Below are 21,596 nucleotides of genomic sequence, written 5' to 3' on the forward strand. Positions count from 1 at the left end.
GGAGATCCAATGAAATCTCATTACTTTCGTTGACAGCTACAACTCTCCTCAGAGAGTCATGGGCCCCAGGAACTCACTACAGGTATAACAACATATAAAGAAGCTGGGTACGTTGGTGCCTGGAAAGGAACCTGGACTCCTTGGAGGCACCTCTTGTTGACATAGTAAACTTCCTTGTATAACAATTCGAAAGGGGTGTCAGCTATAGAACAATCAATTGCTATAGATCGCCTATTTCCGCAGGCCATGCCCTTATCAGCGGTAAAACGGTAGGTAAGAATGTTATTGTTTGTAGAGTAATGAAGAGTATTCGACTAAGGAGACCTCCTAAGCCCAGATACGAGTCTCTCTGGGACGATAAGTTAATTTCAGATCTCTTCACTAATTGGCCTGATAATACTCACTGAACAGGAAATCACTATCCATCAAGCTCGCAACACTGCTATTTTTAATTTTTTGCTGCAGGATTTCTGATGTCAAAGCTCTTGAAATTACCAATAGATCCTATAATATGTTTGGTATCAGATTTGAGCTAATTAGGAGAACCAAGACTATGTCTGATTCAATTTTTGATCCACGCTTTGATTAATTCCCAAAACTATGTGTGGTAGATTGCATGAGCGAGTACGATCGCAGAATGAACGGTCTTCGTGCTCAGGGTGTGAATCGGTTACTTATATCCTGTGTTAAACCTCATAGAGCTATAACTTCGACCTCTATTGTCAGATGGGTCAAAATTGTCATGAATTTAGCAGGTATTGATTTAAAACAAAATTCCAAGCTCACTCACTTAGAGGTGCTATGGCCAGTAAATCATTCTGGTCTGGTGGTAAGTTGGACTATATTCTTAAAGCGGCCGACTGGTCTAATGCTAGCACTTTCTCACAACATTACTGCAAACCAATTGAACACATGTCTGATGTAGTCTTACAAAGCTACCAACATGCATAATGTAGCCTCCGTTCCAGAAATGAAATTGCGATTCTCCTATTACCATGACTAGACACTCACATTATCCCACCCATCCCTTCCCTTGGAAGGCTAAGGTTTACATTATATATATTTTTTGCTCATCATCTCTAATACCTATGATGGAAAATGTTTTCTATTGATTCAAACATTATTTAAGATTTAGTTGTCTTATTTATAACATCATATTGATTAGGATGCATTGTGCATTGCTTGTCATTCTGTCCTTTCTGGAAATGCTTATATCTTTTTCTCTTTTCAGGTAACCTTTCATAATTTAGAGAAGATTGTCCTTTTGGTTCCTTCCTCGTTCATCTTCGTCCTTCATTGTACGATTGGTTTAAGTCAAGCGTTGGAAGATTAAAATTTGGGACTTATTTTCTTCTCCACCACATCTAAAAGAGGCAGATTGTTGTTGGCTCATGCCTTTTATATGTTCCTATTCTGTTCTGGAACCTTTTACTTTGTGATGTATGCGACTGCTTGGAGACTGCATTAACAGTATTATGCATAATGTTAGCCTCTGTGTCTTTAATGAAATCCAGATTCTCTAGTGATGGTAATAGGAGAATCGCAATTTCCACACATCCATTATGTGCAATATAGTTGTATTAGAAAACGTTGTGTCTGTGCAAATTTAGTGACCATTTAAAAGAAAGGTATGCTATATGTAAATGATAGGGCGCGACCACATGAGGCTTTATTTACATAAAAAGATTGCCCACCTCATGTCCTTTAAAGCTAGGTGTGTCCCGAAAGTTTGTCGTACTAAAAAGTGAATAGTGGTTCTAAATAGTTTGGGAAGCACTGCCCTAAGCACTTTGCCTGGAGAGGCAGTACACTAATATTAAGGATTTCATATTTATCAAGTCCAGAGGCCAGCTCTGTTTCAGCACAGTATATTCATCAAAGTTGAGAGGCTAGACTCTGGTTCGATGATCATTAGAAGCAAGTCATCAACAAACAGGCTGATCATCCTCAAGCATTAGATCCCTGATTCTGGGCTCTTCTTTAAAAGCAAAGGGTAGAGGTTCTATCACTACTGCAAACAAAAGGGCGGAAAAAGGCACACTCCTGCCTTGTGCCTCTCCCAAGTGTTATTTACTGTAAACAGGTGTTGTGGACCCGTTCTCTTACAGATGAGAACCAATAATTAGACAGAATTCATCCCTTTATCCTTAGCCCTGTGAAGTCACAGCTCATTCTGTTGGACACTTTTACAGCATCAAGCGTTATTAGGAGAGCCAGGATCTCTTTCAGCTTTGCTTTTTCAATGAGATGGGCCACTCTACAGATGTTAACAGATCCTTACCTACCCTGTATAAAGCCGACCTGGTCTCCCTACCAGCCAGGGAAGAATCCTGTCCAGTCTATTAGTCAGGATTTTAGCGAATAGTTTGGTATCAATATTTACCTTAAGATCCTTCTCAGGTTTAGGGGAGAGCATAATTTCAGCACCACACACGGATTGGGTTGTGCTCCCCATTTCCTTAAGAGTTGTACAGGTCCTCAAGCATAAGGTATGCCATTAGGGCCAGGGGCCTTGTTACGTTTCATTGGCTTTACAGCTGCTATTGTCACTTGCTTCTCAAGTGGTTTGTCTGGTTCTTTTGCCCAATCTAGAGTAATATAACTCTTGCAAGCTCAGACGCAAGTCCCATCTAAGGACCCCCTGTTGATTGAGCCTGCCTCACCTAACTTTTGGTAGAAGTCTGCGAACGTCAATCTCTTATCTGTTCTTGTGTGGCAAGTGTACCATGCACTGTTCTGATTAGTGCTATATATGCTTTTGCTCTTTGAACATGCAAATGAAACACTAACAACTTATCTGCTGTGTTTCTTTTCACATAAAAATAATAGCCACAGTAGTGCCAACTCTGCCTTTTAACATCTGAAGCGCTCAATTTGGCCCTTGATAAGGTTCATAGACCTGCGTAATATAATTGGCTGGGTTTGTTTGTCTTTCTTTTCTACTATGATGACTTGTTCCAGGAGTTTGGCTTCTGTCAGTTGATTGTTCCTAAGTTACCTGTGAATGATTCCTAGTGCTAACTCTCTGGTAGCACCTTAAAAGCATTCCAGTGTGCACGCATGCTTGTGTCTCTTGGGTTATTCTCTGTAAAAATAACTATGGATAATTTCAGAGAGAGAGAGAGAAAGAAAAAAAAAGTATATTGCCCATGTTGTACACTTGACCGTGTCAATTATAGTAGTGGGTCTTGGTGGGATGAAACCAGTGGTGGGCATATTGAGCCTGCGTACACTAGTAGTACAATTCGGTATCAGGAGCATGGCTCAAAGATGATTGCAAATTCTAAGCCCTCCTCTCACATAGCAGATCCTCTCCTTGACTCCTTGGCTAAGAGCCTCAATCAGGCCCTAACACCACTCTAGACCAAGATAATAAACAGCTCCCTTAGCAATGGGTCAATGCCCAACTGACGCAAGCTAGGACAGGTCACTTGCTAAAGAAATCTGGTGCTGACCCGCACAACCTCAACATCTTCAGAACCATTTCTAACCTTCCCTTCCTGGTCAAAATACTTGAGAAATGTGTTCTCTCCCAACTCAATCAATACATTGACTCCAATAATCTTCGACTCACTACAGTCAGATTTCAGAAAAGGATGTAGCACGGACTCAGCTCAACTCAAGATAACCAATGGCATACACCAGTCTCTGGACTCATCCTCCAATCAGCGGCCTTCGACACGGTCGATCATAAGTTGCTTCTCGAATCCCCAAAAGGAGGATCCGAGCTGATGGTCTGGTACTGAAATGGTTCTCCTCCTGCCTTCACAATTGCTTCCAACAAATAAATATCAACAACTTGTCTTCCAACACATTCAACATAACCTGAGGTGTCCTCTCTCTTACACTTTTCAATATATACATGAACTCCCTCACTTCTATTCTCAATCAAATATCCTCAATCACCTATGTGCAGACGACACCCAGATCTACTTAGAAATAACATCACTAGAAGAACTACGGAGACTCAACTCTACCCCAACAAAAAATCCCAAACTGGCTCTCACACAACCACCTAAAAACTCAACCAAGATAAGATAGAAATCCTACTGCTACTACTAGTAATGGGCAAACCTTTCAGGTCCAAGAGTGGCTAAACACCATTAACGCTCTGAACTGCAAACTGAACGTAGCCAAATCCGTCAAATCTTTACGAATCTCCCTCAATCCTAATCTAAACATGAACCAACACATAAAGAACTCAGCCAAGAATGCATTCTACAATGCAGCAAGCAGCAAGGATGGTCACTGGAGCAAAAAGACACAATCACATCTCCCCCTCCCTAAAAATCTCAATGGCTCCCAGTCGAGGCCCGTTGCTGCTTCAAAATGGGCTGCCTCACTCACAAAGTTCTGCACACCAGGAAACCTATTTACCTTGCGTCCAAATTGGTTAAGGCAGGCCAGATAAGAACTCTAAGGTGCACCAACTCTGCTTCTCATCCCGCCTAGAAAACCCAAACAAAAAGCCCTCTCTTTTTCAGGCACTGCCTTCAAAATCTGGAACCCCCTCTCAGTTCATATCAGAACAAACGCTTCTTTCGTGAACTTCAAAAGACAATTAAAGGATCTTCTCCTCAAACACTTCAACTATCAGGACTCCACCACTTAGCTTTGATCTTGACTCTTTTACGCATACGTTAGACCTTATTTATCCCCCTCCACTCATACCACTGCGACCCAGCACTCATCGAAACTGTACTTTACTATATATACACTATCTCACTATCTCAACCTCATCTATGTATATGTATGTAAATCGCTTACTACTGTAACCCGTCCCACTACACTTTGTAACCTATACCATCAACTCGACCTTGTACATAAGCTTATCTGTAAGTCGCTCGGATACCCAAGGGTCCTGCCAGCACTATATAAAACTCTTTAAATAAATACATCAAAATAAAGCCATATGGCACTTGAAATATACTTTTCATTGGTCCAACAGAGAGCAAGTCCAGTCCTTCAGGGCTCCTCCCAGGTAGAGTCCTCCTCTGATCCTCTGCAGGTCCAGAAAGTATTCTAAAGTGAATACCTGGAAGTACCACATTTATACCCGACACTAGCTAGTGGGGGGAGAGGGGGGGCCATAACACTTGGACATGCCCAAATTAATTGAGTAAAAGAAACCAGAGCCAACCCTACTCACGTTGGACCTTTAGAAAATAGCGAAAGTCTTTTGCGATACTAAACTTGGGCTCTGAGGACTGGGGCTGTGTGTAGGAAGTGTACCATGGTAAACCTAGTGTACTCCCACGGATGGCCCTAAAATCCAGTTGGAGGCAGCCACAATAAACCCAAAGACACAAGTCTGGTAGAACAAAAGCAGAGTCCTTCAGCAACCCAACAGTGGATCCACACAAATAGTCTTGGCATCCTGTTCTCTCCTCTTTCAAGTGTGCCACAAGTGTTAATGTGAACCCAGCAGACCTGTCAAGCACTGCAGTGTGGCCCAACAGACCTGTAAAGCAGGGTTTGGCACTGTGTTGTCAAAAAAGATGCCCCACCCTGCATATTCTGTGGAGTTCAGATGAGTCATCTCTTCGCACTCAGGTCAGCCCATTGTTTGCATCTGAGAGTTATTTCACACAAGTTCACACCTATTTAAGGCTAATTACTGGTTGAGGTATGTGGAATGAATTTGCCTCCAATCACTTCTGGCAAGGAAAGGATCATGCTAGTTACCCTGTAAGCATGTATTCATAGCGTGTAGTGCTGAGGATTCACATGCTATGCATACTCCTGCCCTTTAGTATTGGGCCTGGACTCTGCAAGTTGTTTTTACTCAAGGAAGTTTTATGATCGGGCTTGCGTCGTCCCTCCTCCCTGCGGCATTTCACATGTCGAGCGCTTTGTTCCTTAGAAAGTTTGCTTTCCTCTGGCCATTAATGGAGTGAGGATATTGTCTGCTTAGTAGGAGTTCGCTGTTAGACATGCTGTGTCTGTAGTTATTTTGTCACCATCTAATACCTGCCGGGGAGGCGGGAGGGTGCATGTGAATCTGCAGCACTACACGCTATGAATAGATACTTACAGGGTAAGTAACATGATCCACTCGTACCATGTGTTGGCTGCAGATGCACATGCTAGGAAAGGAGGAAAGGTATAGGCACATTTTCCTGACCAGTTCATCCATAGAGCATTGCCCTTGGATTGTGGGTGTGGATGTCTGAATGCGAAGCTTAAGCATTTTGAGTTTTCTTTTTTTGCCAACACGTATATTGTGGGGGTTCCCCATCATTGGAAGTATGTTTGTAATAACGTACTGTGTATTTTCCACTCCTGAACCTCCTGGTGTGTTCTGCTGAGGAGGTCCGCAATTATGTAGTCCTCCCCTGGTTTGTATTATTCTAGGAGGTGGATGTTGTGACTGTTCGCCCATTTCCACATCTTTTGTGCCAATTGGGATAACTGTATGGAACAGGTTCCCCCCTGCTTCTGAATGTAATAAATTGCAGTCATATTGTCTGTGTTTAAAAGTATCGTTTTCCCTACTATGTTTGTGGGGAACACTTTGAGAGCCATTGTAATGGCCAGTAGTTCTAACACGTTGATGTGTAGAACCTGTTGTGCTGTCCAGTGTCCCGGATCCACAATGTCCTTCATATGAGCTCCCCATCCCAGAAGTGATGCATCGGTTGTGATTGTCATCTGTGGGATTGGGTCCTGGAGGAAAGGGTGACTTCTGGAGTCTGTTCTCTAAAGTTTTCGTAGAGGGCCTTGATTTTCAGGTGGAAGTAGGAGCCGAGCTTGTTGAAGAGGTCCTGGGACGGTGTGATATCCGTTCCTTCGAGTTGCTGACGTTGGTGAGGAATTTGCCCCGGATAAAGGTCCTCTTGGTGGCTCTTATGAGTTGGTGGTATTTCGTCATGGCGTGTTTGTAGGTGGACAGGTTTTCGGTGATTTTGCTGTTTCTCCATCGTTTCTCGAGATGTCTGCAGGAGCATCTGGCTTCTTGGAGGTCGGTGGTGAACCAGGCGGCCTTCAGAGGGCGTTGTCTGTCGGGCGGTGGAGGGGGACGAGCTTGTCCGCGCAGCTGGTGATCCAGCGGTGTAGTTCCGTGGCTACAGAGCTGGCGTCGGATGTGGCAGAGGGGGGTCGTGGACGAGGATAAAGTTGAGGTGCTCCTCTGTGACCTTGCTCCAGTTCCTTCGTGGCGGGCTTGTGTGCGGTGGTGGTGCTGAAGGAAAAGTGTACGCATTGGCGGTCTGTCCAGAGGGGCTGCGAGGTGTGGCTGAAGTGGATGTTTGTTTTGAACCCAGATAAGGTTGAATTTGCGATGGTTGGAGATGTGATTTTGTCCAAATTGATGTAATGGATGTATTGTCTTTTAGGTGTCTGATAGACATTTGTTCTTGTTTGGACTCTTGATCAGCCAATTGTCGAGGTAGGGAAACACATGAATATTTTCTCTTCTCAGTTTTCCTGCTACTACTGCTAGGCATTATGTGAAGACTCTTGGGGCTGTTGTTACTCCAAAGGGTAGTACTTTGAATTGATAATGACGTCCACTTACCACAAACCTCAGGAATTTTCTGTGTGCTGGATGGATTGTAATGTGCAGGTAAGCGTCCTTCAGGTATAGTGCAGTCATGAAGTGGCCTGTTTGAAATAGTGGTATCTCATCTTGTAATGTGACCATATGAAAATGTTCTGATAGTATGTAGCGATTGAGTGGCTGCAGATCCAGAATGGGTCTTAGGGTTCCATCTTTCTTTGGTATTAGAAAATAAACAGAGTACATCCTTTGTTTTGCTACTTGTGTATGAATATATGGTTGGCCCCTAACGGAGTACACTCCTTTGGTTTGATACTTGTGTGGGAATATTTTGATGGCCCCTTTTTGCAGTGATGCCTTTACTTCTTCTTTGAGCAGGTGTAGATGCTGTGGATCTAAGACCGGCTTTCTTGGTGGAATATTTGATAGTTGTTGAAGTTGTTCTAGGCAATATCCTTGTCTTACAATTTCTAAGATCCATTGGGCTGATGTAATGTTTTACCACAATTGATGGAATTGTTGTAGCCTTATCCCGACTGGTGTTTTGTGGTCGGGGGGGGGGGGAAGTGTGAGCAAGTCATTTTGGTAGGGGGGTGGAGGTGCCCTTGTTGGGGGTGCCTCTGCATTTATTATTTTTGTAGCTTCGACAGTAGTAACCATGACCCTGCTGGTGGTATTGTTGCTGTTGACACTGATAGGAAGTATTTTCTGTGGTAGAGGCTTTTGCAGCTCCACTACCTAGGTACCTCTGAAAGGGCTGTTGTTTTTGTGTTGTGGTTTGTAAGGCACCCATTGACTTAACATTGTCGGTGTCCTTTTTTATTTTATCAAGCTGTGCATCTACAGCTGGTCCAAATAGGTGTTACGCAATCGAAAGGTTAATTTAAAATACGTTGCTGTACTTCGGGTTTGAGCCCGGAAATGCGTAGCCACGCATGTCTTCTGAGTATGATAGATGTGTTTATGTTTCTAGCAACAGTGTCTGCTTCATCCAAGGGACATTTGATGATAGCATTTGAAATGAGTTTACCCTCGTTGACTAGATCTTCTCCCCGCTTTTTATATTCTTCTGAAGATGTGGCATGAGCTCCTGTATTTCATCCCAGGTTGCTCTGTTGTAACATGAAAGCAGGCCCACAGAATTGGCAATTCTCCATTGATTAGGATGCCCGGTGGCAACCCTTTTTCCAGCTACGTCAATTCTTTTACTCTTTTTATCAGGAGGAGGTGCCTCTCATGAGCCTTGTGCAGCTGCCCTTTTTCTAGCAGTGGTGACTACAAGGGAGTCTGCTGGAGATGCCCTTGAATGTAGATTGGTTTGGTTGGTTTGTATCAATTTGTATCAATTTATGGCGTTAGGACCCTTGATTTGACTAGGTCTTTGAATACCTCCTTGGAAATATTAAGAATGGATACAATCATAGGCAAGTATTAGACTGTACGCTCTGTGCTTGAAATTGTTCCGCAAGAAAGTCACTTTCCTCCTCCGTAGAATGCATTGGGAGCTCATGATACTCTGCAGCTCTCTGTATGACACTATAATAAGATGAAATGTCATCAGGGGAAGAAGGTTTGTAGGCACAGGTGGTTCAATATCTGGATCTGGTAGGATCACGTCACAGTCTTCCCATGGGTCAGGTATGTGATCTATACCTTGTGTGCCCTGGGAATTCGTGGGATGCATTTCTCCCTCATCTTCTTGTGGAGAGGGTGAGTGATCTTGAGGTGAGGCAGGTGAACTAAAAATTATAGACCCTCTGTTCCTGTTGTAAAGGTTTTGGTGGAGGCTGAGGAAATTGGCCCTTCTCTGCCTTTCTCTTTGTAGCCTTCTTGTGTTTCTCCTGCATAAAATGGTTTTGGTAGTTTGTGTTTTCTGTTTCTTTGGTACCTGTGGTGTGTCTTTAGAAACAGTTTGTGTAGTTTTGAAACCCCAGAGCCATGGATTTTCTTCTGGTTAAAAGAGTATCTGTGCTGTTTTTCACCCCTAGTTCCGAAGTGTGTTTCGGTTCCATTCCGCTCAATTCCGAGTGTTTTTTCGGTTCCAATGTCTGCTTTTTGGAACTCTTCGGTGCCAATGTTCTTGTCGGTTCTGAGTGATGCCTTGGTGTCAAAGGCTTGGTCGGTGCTGATTTACTTCTAGATGCCGGCAGCATGCCGGAACCTACCCTTTGTTGTGGCCTGACTGCCCGATCAGGATCAAGAATGTTCTCGTCCCTTCTCGGCTCAGAGGCTTGGTCACGGTGTAGGCCTGAACCAGCAGATTGTGTCGCACCGTGGCGGGGTAGTGGCAGTGGTGAGTGTAGTATTTTTTTTGCATGGGGAGGTAAAAGTACTTGGTCTTTGGTCCGGAGTTGGTGGTCAGTGTTGGCGACGTGGGCTGTACCGGAGCATGTTCATCCCCTGATGATGTATCGGACGTAGTGTAATGTGGGCTGGCTATGACCTTCCTGCCTCCTGTCGGAGCACTGGCCTAGCTGCCCACATCACTGTCGTGGCTGAATTCTGCCTCGGCTGCATGCTCCATAGAATGTGCGAGACATCGTTCTTGTTGTGTCTGAAGAGTTTTCTTATTCTTGAACAAGGCGCAGGCGGCACACTGTTATTCCTTGTACTCTGGAGACAGGCAAAAATGACATACGTCAATTTGTGTTGGAGTGGGCCTACTTGACTCCACACCGAGGGCATCATTGGAATAGTTCTTTCTTTGTATCCATCACCCGGAGACTGTCATTCTCGACGGTCAACTGTTGCTTAGATGCCGCAAAGTCTTTCCCTGTGTGTAGTCACTTTTCCGATCTTCGTTGTTTTTCCTATAGGCCGATTGGCATCGCATTCTGCAGAGCTTTGACGCAGTCTGTCGGAGCCCAATGGGGGAAAAAACTTTCTAAGGAACAAAGCGTTAAACATTCACAATGCCTTGAGGGGGAGGAGAGATGACACACAGCGCCGATCATAAAGCTTCCTCGAGGGAAAACAACTTGCAGAGTGCGGGTGCAACACTAGATGGCAGCAGTAAGCATAGCATGTGTATCTGCATCCAACCCATGTGACAAATAGGTACTTTTCATTAAGATTATTTTAAAATCTAACTTTACTATTGAATTGAATTCTAAATAACTATTAAAAATTGTGTTTTCATTATTATATGAATGATTTTTCCGTTCCTGAAATAGGGAATTAGAATTTAATATTGTTTCCCAGTGTTACTCTATGGCCAGCCAGCCTTCCTAAAGTGAAAATAACTTTTGGGTGCTAGTCGCTCTAAGGACATGTTAACATTATATTTCTACATGTCACACTATTAAATACCATACATTCTGCTTTGTGGGCAATAAGGTCTACAGAGGGGTGACTTATTGATATTTAAAATGGAGGTTTTTATGTGTTTAACTGACTTATTTTGAACAGTTGAATTGCAGTTTTTAGACAGCTATAGTCAGGCTAGATTGGTAGACTTGAAGCCACGTTTGCACTGCCATTATAGTGAATGGCACAACAGGTGCTGCGGTCCACTAGAGGTCTTTAACATCCAGGCCCTTGGTACATTTTGTACCATATACTCGGGACTTATGAGCAAGTTAAATATGCCAATTAGGAGTATTCCAATTCAACCATTTTAAAAAGCCATTGGCCAGGAGTAAACCTTCGGCCCCCTGGTTTACAACCGAACTCGGCATGGAGAAAAGCCTATGTAAGAGGCTGCAGCATGCCTGGCAAAAAAAACTATGAGCCAGAGGCCAAGTGCGCCTACAAAGCAGCACAGAGAACATTTCACCCCCTAAAACATAAGACCATCAGGGGCTATGTCGCCAATCAGATTAAGTCTTCTGACAACTCTACGAAAGACGTTTTTAAGATAGTCCAGGGTTTTATTAAATGACAAGCCCTGAAGAGTACTATTCTCCCCTCAGTGGCTCTCTGTGAAGATTTAGCCACTTATTTTCAGAATAAAATCCTAGCTATCTACTCTTCCTTTCCGTCTTCGTGACCACCAGACCGGTTACCTCATACCCCACACCACTTGGGCATGTGGTCTGCTTTTCGCCCTTTCTGCCTGGAAGCATCCCTGGTGGAATTGAATAAAATAAAATCAGGCTTTCCGTCTGACCCATGCCCGGACAGATTCTTCAAGCTATTAGCCCCCTGGTTCAACCCTATATTGAACTCTATCTGGAATTCTTCATTAGAGATTGGGGTCTACCTAACCAGTTGGAAAAAAACATATGTACAGCCAATTCTCAAGAAAGAGGACGCTGATCCAGCAGAGCTCAAAAATGTTAGGCCAATTTCTCTTCTCCCAGTGCCGGCTAAAATTCTTGAAAAGGAAATTCAGAGACAACTATCGGACTTCCTGGAGTCAAATAACCTTCCGCACGACTCCCAGTCAGGATTTAGATCTGGCTATAGCACGGAGACAGCTCTGCTTGAAGTTGCAGAGACGATCCGTGAAACGTTAGATCAGGGTAGCTGCGCGATGCTGGTGCTGCTGGACTTGTCAGCAGCTTTTGATACGGTGTCACACAGGATTCTCCTAAATAGACTTGAACATCTAGGAGTGACAGGAACTGTCCTGGCATGGTTCCGCTCATTTCTTGAGGGTAGTTCACAACAAGGGATTCTCCACCCCCATGTCTCCGCTTCCAGCCCCCACATGTGTGGGTTCACAACAAGGGATTCTCCACCCCCATGTCTCCGCTTCCAGCCCCCACATGTGTGGAGTCCCTCAGGGCTCGGCTCTGAGCCCAACGCTTTTAAATGTTTATCTTACTCACCTCGAGGCAATCGTTGAGCAATGTGGGGTGAAAGTTGTCTCGTATGCCGACTGTTACCACTTTCCCTAATCTCGCCCTAGTCACACTACTTCCTATCTTTTTTTTCCTGTTATTCCCTCTCCTCCGGCATTGGTTGTTGTAAGTCAGGTGGTGGGGGAGGTTGCTACATAGAGCCTCCCATACCTGACATGGGTGCTTGGCTTTAACGCACTATGCTAATCCGACCCAAGAGGACGCAGGAGCGTCCCTCTCCTGGACTCTTCCTTCCCTGGAATCCATAGCCAAGTGTACGCAGGAGCGTAACACTCATTTGACTCCCTGCTTATTGAACCGGTTCTCTATTCTGAAATTCCCTTCTCATTTGATTTTGCAAGACAAGAGTACCCGGGAGCGTGACTCTCTACCTTAGGGGTTCTTTTCGCTACGCGACAGGAGCCGCGAGAGAATACCTTCCAGCTGACCGCAAGCGCGGTCAGGTGACCTTTCACCCTCTCGGAGGTGTGCGGCAGGAGGCGTTCGCCCTCCGTTTTCTTTTCCTTTTTTTTTGCCACATCAGGGGTTTCCAAATCATGGGAAGTTCTGTGCCAGGGCTCAGCTGGAGAACAAGAGGGGCTGGCAGTGCCCGATTTCATTTAAACAGCCGCAAAAGCAGAACTTGTTATCTGTAGGGTCCCCACCTGAGCGCGGCAGGAGCCGTTTGCCTAACGTTGTTGTAAGCACAGCAGAAAAGGCTTTTTTCATTTGGATTCCACAGAGGCGCACAGCAGGAGCCGGCGGCTTCGCCTCCAACGCAAGTATGTGCTTTATGATTGTTGTGGTAGCTTATTTTGTTTCTTGCATTTAATTTAGTAACAGCGTTCGACAGGAGTCGACAGCGCGGTGTTTCCTTATGTATAAGTGCACCACGGGGGGAATCATTTTCGTGGCTCCTTGTAGAGGGAGTAAGAAGTCACCTTTCGTCTGCATTTTCTATTCCTCCTTTGAGCAGAAGCATACAACAGTGACCTTAACCCTTGACTATTCTTTGGTTTCTCCCTTCCCATCTACACCACCTCTACGCAGAAATAAGTGCTCACTGGGAAAGACTACCTTTGTTCACAGTTTTTGAACTGATGCCCTACGTTCCTGTAAAAAACCGGGGTGAGTGTTCTTTCCATGTTCCCTGGTGCCATTGATAGCTACAACTTTAAGTACTGTGTGTTCCTAATATCTTCCCCCATTCGCTAACGTTTTTTCATCGCTTCTGTCTTCCAGGACTTGAGCTGTGCCTTCCTTCTCCACTGTTATCCTACAGACGCTGTCTGTGTGTCCTTTCCTTCTCCCCACGCCACATCACATCAAGCACCTCTCTCTCAATTCCCAGTGCACCCGGGGTGGTGTATTTCTCGTCCCTTTCCCCTGGGGATCAATCGCCCATACTGTATAGTCAGTGTGGAGGATTGGTCTGGGAGGTGAGAGGGGGGACTTTTTCAGTTTCTGTGGTTCCTGGTTTTCAGGTGAGTGGGGCTGTGACACCGACGACACGCAACTGGTGTTCTCTTTTAGGGAACACAACGAGACAGCTTTCGCCAATTTTAAGCAGTGTCTTCTTTATATCTCATCGTGGGTGACGGATAGTTGCTTAAAATTAAATACCGACAAAACGGAGGTCCTTTTTTTAAATCAATCCACTCCCCCTCGGTCGGCACTCTGGTGGCCGTCTGAGCTAAATCCACCCCCTCTTACAGCTGTTTCTGCCAGGAATTTAGGGTTTAAGTTTGATTCACAACTTACTGGCAAGGCGCAAATTGCTCATGTCTCCTCACTGTGTTTCTGGAAGTTGAAGGCTCTGCGGAGACTCCTTCACTTCCTGCCTATGGACTGTAGGAAGACTGTGGTTCATGCACTAGTCACTTCTCAGCTCAACTATGCTAATAGCCTTTACCTTGGTCTCCCTGCGTACCTGCTCAGGAGGCTACAGACTATTCAAAACGCGGCAGCCAGGCTTATTAGGAATGTGCCATTGCGTCATCACATTACCCCACATTTGCGCAGTCTACACTGGCTACCTGTAAAAAGAAGAATAGCGTATAAGGCACTGACCCTGGCACATAGAGCAGTTAGAGACACTGGTCCTCAATATTTGAAGCTGAGACTTCAGAAATATAGCCAAACCAGAGTACTTAGATCAAATGACCAGAAACTACTGGTGATACCCCATTTTGCAAATTCCAGGATTGGTGGCCGTGCCTTTTCGGTGAAAAACGCCACATTATGGAACTCCATGCCTGAGCATCTGAGGAAGACCAAGTCGGAACCCATGTTAAAGAAAGCTTTGAAAACCTGGCTTTTCGGCCTTCCCTAGAGCTCATGGCCTAGTCTTGCTCACTCCCCATAGGTTGGATGCACTGCTAGCGCCGGGACACTTCCGTTGGAGGTAGCCATGCGTTCTACAAGTTTCAATAATAATAATAATAATAAACAAGCATTGGCATAGCCAATAGGTCCCGCTTTTGGGACCTTAAAAGTATTTACTTATGCAGCACAATATCCTTGGTGCAACAACATCAACTGTTGCATGGCTAACACTTCTAAGATCCCAAAGGCGAGACCTATTGGCAATGCCAATGCTGGTTTTTAAAGTAGCAGAATCAACAGGAGGTGGAAGCACCATGAAAGGTCTGAAGGAGTGTGGAAGCAACATAGAGAAGTGCTGATAGTGGCGTGGAAGCGACATGGGGGAGTGTGGACAGAAGCAACACGGGGTTTGAAAGTAGCAATGTGGAGGGCACAGGTGGGGGGGGGAGCACTGACTGGGAGAGAGGAGGAGCGTGCTTCCATGCGGACTCAGGGCAGCAATGGTGAAGAAGCACACGAACGAGCGCTACAGGGAGTGGGTCAGGCAGAAGCACATGGGTGACCGAGAGCAACAATGAGTGAGAGAGAGAGAAATACACCAGGGAGACAGCTTAAAAGACATGCACTCCTATGCACTGCTTAAACGCAAAGGAAACGAGAACAGCTGATGTGGTTGCTATGACAGCTCCTCGAGCCTTGACAGGTTCTAACACTGAGCTTTCAGTCTGAAAATGGAGGTCGCTGTAGATTACTACCCAGACTAAGCCACTGGTGCTCTGCGAAGGCGAATGCATTCGCTTCCCCGTCATAACTCACGGTTATCGAAAGAGAGCTAAAGTGACACCATTTATCCAATGCCCGATGCTGAAGTTGCTATGGTCTAAGGTTTTGTTTGAACACGCAAATCAATTAGCACATTTTGAAACCTTTTTCGCAGATATGATTTTACTTAGAAAAGTGGTTACGGTCGTACACCAGGCATCTGATCATTTTTTTAAACAAAATACGAGATCACTTCCGAAGATATGTAAACTATATACATGTCACAAACGTCATTCTTAATTCGGTTTTAGGATGCCTGCCTATCAAATCGGCTTAGCAATTGACAACTGTTGTAAATTGGAGAAAAGAAAGGCACGGTCCAATAGGACGACTGCACCCAACCCACCAGTCCTCTGTCATTGCTCCGTGCACTCGCCATGCTTGGCTGTGACGCGACCTGCTCGGCGGAAGGGTTGGATCGTAGCCTCTTTGGGATGCGGCCGGACTCAGGTATGCGGGCAGCAGCCGCAGGTAAGCGGGTATCGATAAGGGAAAGCGTCCGAACCGAGTGGGTGGTTCCTGGCTTTTTGTGAGAAGTGGGATGAAACTGCGCGAAGGGCGGGACTCTTGCCGGGTTCAACTGTAACCGGCGTCTGCACGTGTGTTGATTTTAGGGAACCGACCCTGCCCTCGAACCCACTGTGTGTGACTGACTGCGGGCAATGTCTTCAGCTTATATTCTTGTCCCGCACAGCCCTTAGGTTGTTTGCCTAGTCAACTTTTTGACAAGCCGCCTGGCGCGCATCAAATACGTAACTTCCGGATTGACAGAATGTAAACAAAGACACATTAACAATTACGCCTGGACAATTAACCGACCCACACTAAACAAGCACGCGAGTGCGCTACAGCAAGCCATCTGTTTTGAATTATCGCGCAGGGCACGATAATTCAAAACAGATGGCGCCCGTGCGGGTAACCGCAAGCATTAGGCCGTGGGCGGTGCAAAGGCGGGACATGCACCCGCCTTTGCCCAATTGCGTGCTGTCTTTGTTAGAAAGACGCACGCAAAGGCCAATAGCATGTGACAAAAACAAAAGCACACGCACGAGCTTGTGGTTAGATTTTTAAGCCCTTACATAAAGTTTTTCAGAGCAGCGGGGTGACCACGCAGAAAGGGCAGATTTCTTACAGTGGTCAATTTGTCTGCATCGGACAATGTTTTGACTTGTGCTTCTGTAGATTCAAGATGTTGATCAAATGCTCTGATGTCTGCTATGACCTCCGTTATCTCTTTACATAGTTGAACTTGTAGAATTTGTATGTTGTCTACTATTGATTTGTCAATATCTGTTTTCAGCTCTTCTAAACATGCCTTAAGGCCTTCTTTAATAAATGTGCCCATTAACTTTGCTGCCATGATGTCTATCAAAGTAGAGTCGGGCATTTGCACGGTACTGGTAGGCATAACGTCTGTGATGTTACACTCAGTATTATGAAGGGGTGTTATCTCTAGGCCTCCCCCACCGAGTATTCAACAACAGTATTGAGTGCTCTAATCTGCAATGTTCATTGAAATTGTGGCATCAGGATCAACACCCCTTTGAATTCACATTCCAAATTGCCTCCTTGCTTTGTGGGTTTGCTGCGTGCAATTGGAAACACAGTGCAACTGGGTGATTTACTACTGGCTACTCACAGATATTTGTGAAAGTTACTTCTCAGAGACACAGGCACCTTGAGGACTCTAAATATTGTGTTGCTGCTTATTCATATTACCCTCATGGGTGCCAGCCAGAGCCAGCTAGGATCTACAGTGGTAACTGCAGGTCAGGGATGGCTCTGGGGTTATTCATCATATTGGATTGTTTATGCTTCAATTGTGACAAGCGTCGCCTTCCCCTCTATGTGTATCCTGAAAGCAGTTCCCTTTTCAAAATTACATCATTTTCCAGGCAAAAAGTGGGGGCAAACCATGTCCAAAAGAGGCACCTTAATACAGGACCCCCCATTCACACCCAAACAAAAGAGTTTGAGACTAACCTCCCTAGAGAGTCTTCATCGCCTAAGTGGAAGAACCTTGGAAAGGCCATCTGCATTGGCTTGGACAGTCCCAGGTATGTGTTTCACTTCAAAGTTCATTCCTTGTAGAATATGGACCACCTTAGAAGTTTAGGATTTTCAACTTTCATTTTCACCTGAGAGGCCTGTGGTTAGTTTGAACAATGAGGTGAGAGCCAAACAGGCATGGTCTCAGCTTCTTCAGGGACCAACCCACAGCAAAGGCTTCCCTCTCAATGGCACTCCAACGCTGTTCTCTCGGGAATAGCCTTCTCATGATGAAATCCACTGGCTGGTCTTGACCTTGGTCAATTATTTGGAATAGGACTGCTCCTATCCCATGTTCAGAGGCCTGAGTCTGCACAATGAATTGCTTGGCTTAACCTGGAGTTTTTAGAACAGGTGCACAGCACGTTGCTTCCTTCAGTGTCAAATGTCCTTTGACAGCTCACTGCCCAGTTCACCTTTTGCGGCATTCTTTTGGAGGCCTGTTCGGTGAAGTGTGCCACAATGGTGCTATAATCCCCCATAAACCTCCTATAGTACCCAGTCAAGCCAAGGAATGCCCTGACTTGAATCTGGGTTGTTGGAGACACCCAGTTCAAAACGGTCTGGATCTTGGGCTGTAAGGGTTGAACGTGGCTTCCACCAACAAGATGGCCCAAGTATACAACCTTCTCCTGCCCTATCTGGCACTTGCTCGCCTTGATAGTGAGGCATGCACTTCTCACAGCCTCATGTATTTTGCCAGGGAGTATCAGGTGATCCTGCCAGGTTGAGCTAAAGGCAGCAATATCATCCAGATATGCTGCAGTAAAGGATTCCAATCCAGAAAGGACTTTATTCACCAACCTTTGAAAAGTGACAGGCCCATTTTTTAAACCATAGGGCTGCACAGTGAACTGATTATGCCCATCAGGGTGGAAAATGAAGATCTTTCTTTTGCTTCTGGAGTCAGGCCTACCTACCAGTACCCTGATGTGAGATCAAAGGTACACAGATAAGTGGCTGCTCCCAACCTGTCAATCAGTTCATCTGCCCTTGGAATTGGAAGTGCATCGGTTTTGGTCACAGCATTGAGGCCCCTATAGTCCAATCAAAATATAATTTCTTTCTTACCATGTGGTACTTTAAAATTTGGGACCGCGTAGGAGGCAGGGCCCTACCCTGCCTATTCCGGTATCAGCGAACCGCGAATGGCCAATGCGGTATGTACAAGTGTTTTGCGTAACGTTTTATCGATAAATGCACTTTGTATATGATATTGCACATTGACTTTGTGGGTTCCATCTTGGAGCAGTGGCCATCTTATGGTTGCCCTCACATAGGCTACACATTAAGGACAAGCACAGGCCTTCAGAACACATGTGCCTTCTATTGACTTCTCTGTGACCTATGCGATTTGGCTCCACCGCCCCAGGTCAGTCCGGTCCCACGAGCTCCCCGTCCTACGGCCACCTGTGATTAGCATCAGGGTTTGACACACCATAAAGCCTTTTCATCCCACACAAGCCTCCGGCTAATCTCTTTCACACCTGACCCTTCCTGCTTTATGGCTTGTTTTACAAACAGGAGGTGCCCGTGTTTATTGGGGTCTGCTGATATCCGATGTGGGATCTGAGCCTCGCTGGGTAAATAATTGTGGGCTGGCTGAACTGGAATGTGGGATGGTCATCATGACCCTGCCTTTTCATTTGTAATGAATACATATGAATGACCATATCGTAAAACGAGGAATGTGTGCCTGAAGCATGATATTTTGTATATAAGGAGAAGGCCGTTTCTGTAAGTTTAAGCAGTCTCCTGAGAACATACATTGTGTTGTACTTCTCGGATACCTGTAATTGGTCTGCAGCCAATAAATACGATCTTTGACTTCACCTAGAAGACTCTGTGTTTCTGTGGGTCTGAAACAGGAAGAACTCGAAGTCTTAGGGCGTGTTCCCCTGCACCGCTGGGTTTTAAAAACCCAGTACTTCAGTTGGCGCCCAACGTTGGGCGATTTCAGCGGTACCGGTCCAAGCCAGAGGTTCGTGAGGGGCTTCGTGTGGAAATTCCAGAGGAAGGCTGCCACTTCATCGACCCCTGCATGTCGACGTGGTCCGAAAGTCTTTTCTGCGAGGTTCTCCGCGTCCCGACGGCTACGAAGGACTGCTGCCCTGATTAATCGCCCTGTTTTGGACCCTTGACGATTTGGTAGAGCAAAACAATTGAGAGAGTCTTCTGGTGACGCCAAGGATCATCGCTACCTCAGTTAAGTATAAGTGGAGCGTCTCCCAGTTTGTTTGGTATCCTTCGGGATTTTTGGTATCCTTCGGGATCGCTTTGATTTGGAACTTGCAAGTGCCAAAGCCAGAGGACTCGTGTATTCACGAGATTATCGTATTCGATAATCCTTTGAAGTTTGAAACTAGACTAGTGAGCGAAGATGCCTGGTTCTAGTGTATTTGGAAGATTGTTTTGTTTGGGTTGTAAAAGGGATTCCCAATTAGAGGATTCATGTCCGGTTCCTCCAATTGGAACTCCAACTTATGAGCTTTATGTAAAACATGGCGTGGGCCCCAATACATATAATGAAGTATGGATACGATACACCAGGAAGGATGGTGTTTTAAAATGGCCCCAAAATGGTAGTTTCGATACAGATATCTTAGATAATTTGGAAGTTAAATTATTTAAAAAGAAAGCCCGGCCGGCGATGTTTGATTCTTTCCGCCTATGGCGAAAGGAAGCCAAACAGAAGGAAATTAAGCTAGCAAAAAGGAATAAGAGAGAAAAAGGTATGTCAATGATGCAAGCAGCTGTGCAATTTAAAGATAATGAGGAGGAACAAATGAATGAGCAGTTACATAGACAGCGCAAACTAGGGATCGATAAATGTTACCCAGTTTTGTCACCCCTTCCGCAAGATGAGACAAAAGAGAAAGAGAAAGATTCCCTAATGTTCCATTTGCTAAGTTTGCCACCCCCGTATGCGCAAAATGCCACAGCGCCTCCACAGCTCGTAAATGTGCAGCCTCCAGTTAATGTGCCGCAAGCCTTCCCACAGCCGCCAGCTCCTCCTCAGCTGGCTCCTATCCCTACAGCGCAACCCTCTCAAAGGCCGCCAATCTCGTTACCTGTCTCTCCTGCGCTTCCTGCGACTTTGCCTAGTACGTCAGCTGCCTCCCTTGGCGCTCTTCTTAACACTGCCCCTGTACCTGGCTCTGCACCCATTTTTCTTCCCTCTGTCTTTCGCCCGTTTTCGCCTCAACTTCTCCTTCTGCACGACAACGAATAGCTAATGTAGTTACTAGTTTAATGTCGCCTCTCTTTGGGTCATCTAGTATGACCCCTGGTTTACAACGTAAGCAGTTGCGTAGTCAGCTGCCTGATCCTGAAGAAAAAGAGGTATTAGACCATATGGCGCGTAGGTGGATTGTTTTTTCTTCACTCTAAGATGTGGAGTCAGTTGTTAATGTTTTTCACCAATGGGAAGCCCCAAAACAGAGGTATGTGTTTGAGAAAATGTGTGAATTCCTCTGTGAGGAATTGGAAGATCATGGTTCAAACTCAATCCCGCAGGGGTTGTGTCGAGTGCGATTTGATTTTGGAACAGGTACAATTGTGGGTCCCGACGTAGATAAAGGAGTTGCGACTTTACTGTCCTTCAGGAATGATGATTGTCAACAATCATTGTTCGAACAGGAATTCCCTGTGGGGAAAAAGGTAAAAGCGCGCCAATATCCAATGCGTGAGGTTCCTCCAGTTTCGAGACCTGGTGATGCGAATGCTAATCCACCTGTTTTGCCACATATTCAGCGTGTTTGGGTACATGTCCCATGGAAGCGTTCTGAAGTGTTAGCGCTTAAACAGACATTGCCTGACCCCCCGTAAAAACCCTGCAGGATATTATAAGGAGTTATCACAGACTGCAGAATCGTGTGTCATGAATCTAGCTGATATAGATATGTTGTTCGGGAATGTTGTTCCACAGCCTTTATGGGGATCCATTCGTAATGTAGATCACGCTGCAGAATTGGGTAACACATGGGCTAATATCGTTGCTGCAGACACTAGACAAGTTGGTGGTGGAAAACCCGAGCCCCTAGTAGAATTATTACCTACATGAAAACTTTAATGTTCGCGATGCGTGTGAATTGGGATAAACTATCGGCATGCAAACA

The 21,596-nt window shown here is 45.4% G+C and overlaps 1 protein-coding gene and 1 long non-coding RNA gene across 2 annotated transcripts in view; one reads left to right on the forward strand and one right to left on the reverse strand.

Moving 5' to 3' along the window:
* The window catches only part of LOC146811260 (uncharacterized), a 119,145-nt gene extending 117,877 nt beyond the window's left edge, over positions 1-1,268 (forward strand). Inside the window, exon 3 of the long non-coding RNA XR_014966707.1 lies at positions 1,232-1,268. This is a non-coding gene — a long non-coding RNA (uncharacterized LOC146811260). The remainder of the gene's footprint in view (positions 1-1,231) is intronic.
* LOC146811261 (uncharacterized) overlaps positions 1-21,596 on the reverse strand; it is a 164,039-nt gene that overhangs the window by 48,343 nt on the left and 94,100 nt on the right. The window lies entirely within an intron of this gene.

The sequence above is a fragment of the Triturus cristatus genome, chromosome 7, assembly GCF_964204655.1.
Source record: "Triturus cristatus chromosome 7, aTriCri1.1, whole genome shotgun sequence".
In the NCBI taxonomy this organism is placed as follows: Eukaryota; Metazoa; Chordata; class Amphibia; order Caudata; family Salamandridae; genus Triturus; species Triturus cristatus.